The sequence below is a fragment of the Bison bison genome, unplaced genomic scaffold (assembly GCF_000754665.1).
Source record: "Bison bison bison isolate TAMUID 2011002044 unplaced genomic scaffold, Bison_UMD1.0 scf7180017864266, whole genome shotgun sequence".
NCBI lineage: Eukaryota > Metazoa > Chordata > Mammalia > Artiodactyla > Bovidae > Bison > Bison bison.
Window position 1 is genome coordinate 2,382,367 of NW_011494838.1, and position 6,245 is coordinate 2,388,611.

Genomic DNA, 6,245 nt, shown 5'->3' on the forward strand with positions numbered 1-6,245 from the left:
TTTGTCTCTGGGGAGCAGGGAGCCTGCAGACAGGGGGCAGGAACAGCAGAAGCAAAGGCTCAGAGGTGTGGCCCCCACAGCAGAATGCAAACGCTGGCTAGGCGGGCCTGGGGTGCGCGGCCTGGCTGCGAGAGGTCCTGGCCTGCTCTGAGGCAGGGGAGGATCTTTTCAGCCCAGAGAGAACAGGCTTGGAGCCGGTTTCATCTCTGCACGGGGCCTGGCCAGCGGCTGAATGGGGAGTCCGCATGGGGAACCCTGGAGTCCTTCTTTCAAGCAGGCTTTGGGGACAACCTAGACCCCCAGCTACTCACCCACGGGTCAGAGTCGCCCCTGAGGGACTCTTCCTTCACCATGGCTGGGCTGGGCAGAGGACAGGCGAGCCTCTCCCAACCACACCGACCTAATCGCATCGGCCTATAAATAGGGCCCTGTGGTTTGGTCTGAAATAGCTGTGCCAGGCCCAACTCCACAGGCACCACTGGGGCACGCACGGTTCCGGAAATGGTCCTTCTCACTGACACGATTAAAACCCCAAACTTCCTCGGGAGACCACTGCACATGTTCTAACTCTCTCTCTTAAACATGAGGCGGTGGGCTGAGGGGAAGAGCCGCCCACCCACAGCAGATGACGGCAGTGGGCCTATGACTGCTCTTCTGCTTTCTGCTCTCGGGGGACCCAGAGCAAGCCACTACCCCTCTCTGGGCCTCAGTTCCCCCAAATGTAAACTGGGAGGTTGAACATGGTATCACTGGGGCCCTTCCAGCCTGGATGCTCCCCAGAATTGTCTCGGGGTAACCCCTACCCTCAAATGCTCATGCCACTGTTACCCCTTTCCCAGTTGACTTGGGGGTTTTTTAAAGTTAATAATGACTGGCATTTAAAAATTAGAATTGCAATAAATACTTGAGTGAGGTCTAGGCCTGCCACTGAAAGGCTGGATGACCTTGGAAGGGTCACCGTCCCTCTCTGGGCCCCAGATTCCTCAATCATAAGATGAAGGTGCTGCTAGGTTGATGCCCAAGGTTCATGACTATTTTTAATTAATTAATACTTTTGTGTGTTTGTTTAGTATTTAAGAGAACCGGGATAGGCCAGCCTTGAGCTGAGTCCTGGGGCTAAAAGACAGCCGAGCCCTGGTCCAGACCCCGGTGGGGAAACGTAAAGGCTTTTCCAAACCACTCGGGGTCCCACTAGAGGCCTCTTTCAGGACTTCCGGGGACACCTTGTTTCCAGTTCAAATTACAGATTTATGGTCACAGAGGGATGGATGATGACATGGACTCAGCCATTACCTACCAACAAGGAAGGAAGGATAACGAAGCCATCACCAGGTACCAGGCATGTGCTTAGGACTTCACATCCCCATTATTAATCCTCAGCAACCCTACTGTCATTCCCATTTCACAGATGAGGAAACTGGGACTGAGGGGGGTGTGTCAAGGGGCACAGAGCAAGTCAGAGCTAGAGTAATGCTCGGACTTGTTGGCCTCTGGAGTTCAGGTTGTAACCAAACCCCAGTGAAACAACGGAGGAGGGCTGCCCAATGGGGGAACGAACCGACAGGACAGGAAAGAAACCAGCCCGGAGCGATTTACTGCGCGTGTAGGTGGGTGGGAGGGACGAGGCTGCGCGCAGTGACATTCGTTCTTTCCAACCCCCTCTGCATCCCACCAACTGACCTCACATCTCATTGCTCAAGCAACTCCTCAGCTCAAGACCTGCCGTGGCTCCTGGCATCCAGAGGGTCAGGACCCTGCACTCAAAGTCTCTTTAGCCACTCTGCCCACTAGCTCCCAAACACAGAGGTACCCCCAGGGGGCTGAGCTTTCGCACGTGCACCTTCCTTGCCTGGACTTGCCTCCTTTGCTTCCCTTGCCAACCCCTCAGCAGAGCGCTAGACTCGGCGGGGAAGCCCTCTGAGGCTCCCGGGGCCCCCGGCAACAACCAGCACAAGTCTGGATCTCCCAGGGCCCCCAGGTTTGATTCACCTCCGCTCTGCAATGCAGAAGCTCGACAATGAAAACACGCAAGGAGCCCAGAGAATGCTGGAAAGGGCTCATTTCCAGGACTGCCGACACCAAGCCTCATCCTGAGGCGCAGTGTCAGGACGCCACGGTGTGGAAAAGCCAAAAATTACAGCCTCGGGGCTCCTCAGGGCGGGACTTGGCGACTGTCTCTTTCAAGGGTTCCAATCCTGAAATTGGGGCAAAACTCTCCCCTACTTTAAAACCTCCGTGCCTCCCCAGGGGTCTAGATAAAACTCCAAACCCTAACCAAGGCCCCTGAGGGCCTGCACAACGGAGGCGTCACCTGGTCTCCAGGCCCTTCTCCCTTCGCCGTGCTCTGTTCCCAGCTCCTTCCTCTCCCTCACACTGTCCCTCGCTCACACTGTTCCTTCCATCTTTCTCCTTCATCTGTCCAGACAAGAGCCCATCACACCCGCCCAGTCCCATCTGCTCTCCTAACGCCGGTCCCTTCCTTCACAGCCGAAGAAGGGATGAGTTTGTTCTGTGTATAATGGATTCCGTAGGGCTTCCCTGGGGGCTTAGCGGTAAAGAATCCGCCTGCCAATGCAGGAGACCCGGGTTCGATCCCTAGTTTGGGAAGATCCCCTGGAGAAGGGAATGGCTATCCACTCCAGCATTCTGGCCTGAAGAATTCCATGGACAGAGGAGCCTGGCAGGCTACAGTCCTTGGAGTGGCAAAGAGTTGGACACGACTTAGCGACTAAACAACAATAACTTATATAAGACCCAAGACGGTAAGACCCACGAGGGTTGGGAAAATCTCATTCTTTGCTGATTCTCCAACCCCCAGCCCAGGGCCTAAATAAATACCTGTCAAATGAAGGCACACACGCATGAACAAATCAATGAGTGAATGAGCCTCTATGTCTTACCAGACAGGAAGTGGTCAGACTCCTGCTGAACATTTGAGGAAAAAAAACCAGGGCCCCAATTAGGGAGGCCGCAGAAGTAGGAGACAAAGTGAACGGTGCGGCCTGCCAGAAGCAAAAAGGAGAGCGAGCTTCCAGGAGGAGGAGGCACCCGGGGCTCCAGCGAGGTGGGGCATGGAGAGCTGAGGAAACACCAGGAGGCGTGGACACGGAGGGGTCACTGGGGAGTGCGCGAGAGGCGGGGCCCAGCACAGGGACAGCGGGACAGGGTGAAGATGCAGAGAGCCCTCAGCTGACAGGCGCACAGCGGCTGCACACTTCTGCAGAAGTGGGAAAGCAGAAGATGGTTCCTGTGTCACTTGCCAAAGCATTCAGAGAATATAACCCCTTGTGGGGACACAGCGCTCAGGCCATGGGGCTCTGGGAGTTGTCAAGGCTCTGAGTCTCAGACTCTAGAGCATCAGAGCCAGGGCGGCCCCTGCCGGTCCATCTGGGCAGCTGGGGGAGGCCCCTTCGTCTCGTGCCCTTGGGAGGCGGCTGTTCCCCCTCTGTGGGAGTCCAGCATTGAGGCCGCAGCATCGGAAGGCCCTTGCATCTGGGCTTGGGGAAAGAGGAACAGCACCAACTGTGGTCGGCCTGTCACGTCACCGCCTGGAAGCCAGCCGGGCTGCGGGGATGAGTAAGCCCTGGAGGTTCTCGGCCCCTTCTCCTTTCGGCAGTCAAGGTCACCAGAGCAGTGTTTCCCAGTCTTTCCGCACAGTTACTATCAGAAACTCACTTCTCTCTGTTTCAACACGGGAAGCTAGGTTACCCCCCTAGCGATGATCCTTCCCCTTTTTCCAGCTCACAAAGCCCTTCGGCATCTGTGAGCTGATGCAGTCCGCACGACAACCTTGTTAGGTGGGTGGGGGAGACCAATGCACCCATTTCACAGGCAGAGAAACCGAGGCCTGAACTGGGACCTGAGCCAGGTCTCCTGCTTCTGGCCAGAGGACTCTGCATTCCGTGCCCTGCCTCTTCACCTCCTCCAGCAGGTCACCTGTGAATCTGATAGTCAGGTGGGCCCCGCCCTGCCGGCCGGCCCAGGTGAGTGTGACTCATGCACCTTCCCTGTGACTCACACTTCTCACTCCTCCTCCAGTCAACAAGCCCGGAGCCTTGGCAGCCGCACCCCAGCTTTTCTCACCCTTCCAAAGAATTCCTGCACCTCCTCCTCATGGGATTCCACCGTCGGTGGGAGTCCACCCTCCAACCGAGGCGCTACCAGCAGCCCGGAGACGGCAAGCACCTTCCTACCGTCACCCAGCGCAGGAGCAGCACAGCCCGGGGTGGGGGCCCAGGAGTCCTGGCACCCAGCCCACTTCTTGCCTCTTCCCCAAGGGATCACCCTTGCCTGGCCTCCCTCTCTAGGGAGGCTGAGGAGCAAATGAAGCAAGGGCAGAATGCTCTCTGAGCTTTACTAGAAAAACCCCAGGGACTGCCTTTGCACCATGTGTGCGCCCAGCGGCTGCTTCCCCAGGCCCATCCAGACCCCCCGGCAGCCAGGCTGGGTTTAGGAGGACCCAGCGGTGGCTGCACTGCTCTACCTACCTTGTGGGGCTGTGAGTGAAGAGGGCGGCTCCGTCGGAAGGGCTTGGCACCAAGGTGAAAGCGCGGCTCTGGGGCTTAGCAGCACCACCTGTAAAGAAAGGGCCAAGACTCCCAGGCTCAGGGGCTCAAGGTCATCTGGTCAGAGCCCATTTCATGCTTCAGCTCCTCCCCAGCCCCCACCACCCCCCATCCAGGGTCACATGCCCCTGCATGCACACCTCCAGCAGTGGGGCCCTCACTTCCTGCCAAGGCTGCAAACCTTCTATTCAAGAGTCCGGCTGGTTAAGAGCACTGTTGCTGGGATGTGCTGGAATTCTCTCTGCCCATGCCCCGTTACACGCTGGGCCTAACTCTACCCTCTGGGCTCACCCGGAGCAGGTCTGGCACCCCGTTTCCCAGTGGCCCCTCAGAGACTTGAAGACGGTAACCCTGGGCCCCTCGAGTCTCCTACCCCTTTTGCTCCAGCTCTTCCTGAGATCAAGGTGTCTGCTTCCCTCCCCCGGCTTCCCTGATCTACTTTAAATGAACCCTGTCCCCACCGACAGCGCAAGACCCAGAATTAAACACTTGGATGAGCTCTCTTCAGGGCAGGGCAGCAGAACTCTCACCTCCATCATTCTAGACGCCATGCCTCTATTAATACAGCCAAAAATCCCATGAGCATTTAAAGTAACCCCATTGTATGACTGAATTCAGCTTATGGTCAGCTTCAGAACTGTGGCTTAAGATCGTGAAGTTAGACCAAAGGGCCCTTCATTTACCTAACATGTAACAATCAAGTTACGTCACCTTTCTGAGCCTCAGTTTCATTCTCTGTAAAACAGGAATTGTGGGGTAGGTGTTAGAACCTACCCCATGAGGTCATTGAGTGAGTGAGTGAATGAGTGAAAGTCGCTCAATCGTGTCTGAACTCTTATGAAGATCAAATGAGATAAAATATGTCAAGGATTCTGAATAATGTATGTGCTTACTCTACCACTTAACTCTCAGTCTGCTTCTAAAAAGTGTATCTGTCTCATGCTGTACTTATGCAGACTGCGGAGCCAAGCCTCTCACATGCCGTATTCCCACCTCTATGCCTAGCGTTGCTCCACTGTTGCAAGACTGTATTACCATCATACGCTGATGATCCTTCTCTCCCATGAGACCATGGGCTCCGTGAGGTTGCTCTGCCTCTGAAGCCCAGGCCTGGCACGTGACCTGGCAAACAGGAGGACCCGTGGGTGTACGCTGAGTGACCAAAGCAGGGCCAGCCCACGCGCACCCAGAGTGGTTTGTGCAGCCCCAAGCTTTCAGCACCCACACTTTCAGAGACACCCGGGGTCTTCACCCTTCGTCACTCCCAGACTCCCAGTCAGCCACATTCAGGGAGCCGCTGAGCAAACTGGCTCCTGCCTGAACTGGAAAAGGGCTCTGCCCAAACCAGCTTCTCCAAGCCAGGCGGAGAGACTCCAAGATCCCAAAGGCAGCGGGGCCCTGCAGGCTCCCTGGATTAAGATGCGAGTGAACCCTATTCTTAGCTGACAGTAGACGGCCCAGACATCCCTGGGGCTTTCTACATCGTGAGCAGCACCAGTGCACAGCAAGAGATCCAGAAAGAGGCTGGGGGCTTATTTGGGCCCTGGGACCTGGAGTTAAGTGCCACCTTCGTGGGCTCCCTTCAAAGAGTTCCATAGAAACTTCCCAGTTCCGTGGGGTAGATGAACACACAGCTGCTGCTGCCAAGTCACTTCAGTCGTGTCCGACTCTGCGACCCCA

At 56.3% G+C, this 6,245-nt stretch overlaps 1 long non-coding RNA gene across 1 annotated transcript in view; it reads right to left on the reverse strand.

The window, feature by feature from the left end:
• LOC104994761 overlaps nucleotides 1–6,245 on the reverse strand; it is a 32,592-nt gene that overhangs the window by 14,765 nt on the left and 11,582 nt on the right. Inside the window, exon 2 of the long non-coding RNA XR_825988.1 lies at nucleotides 4,488–4,575. This is a non-coding gene — a long non-coding RNA (uncharacterized LOC104994761). The remainder of the gene's footprint in view (nucleotides 1–4,487; nucleotides 4,576–6,245) is intronic.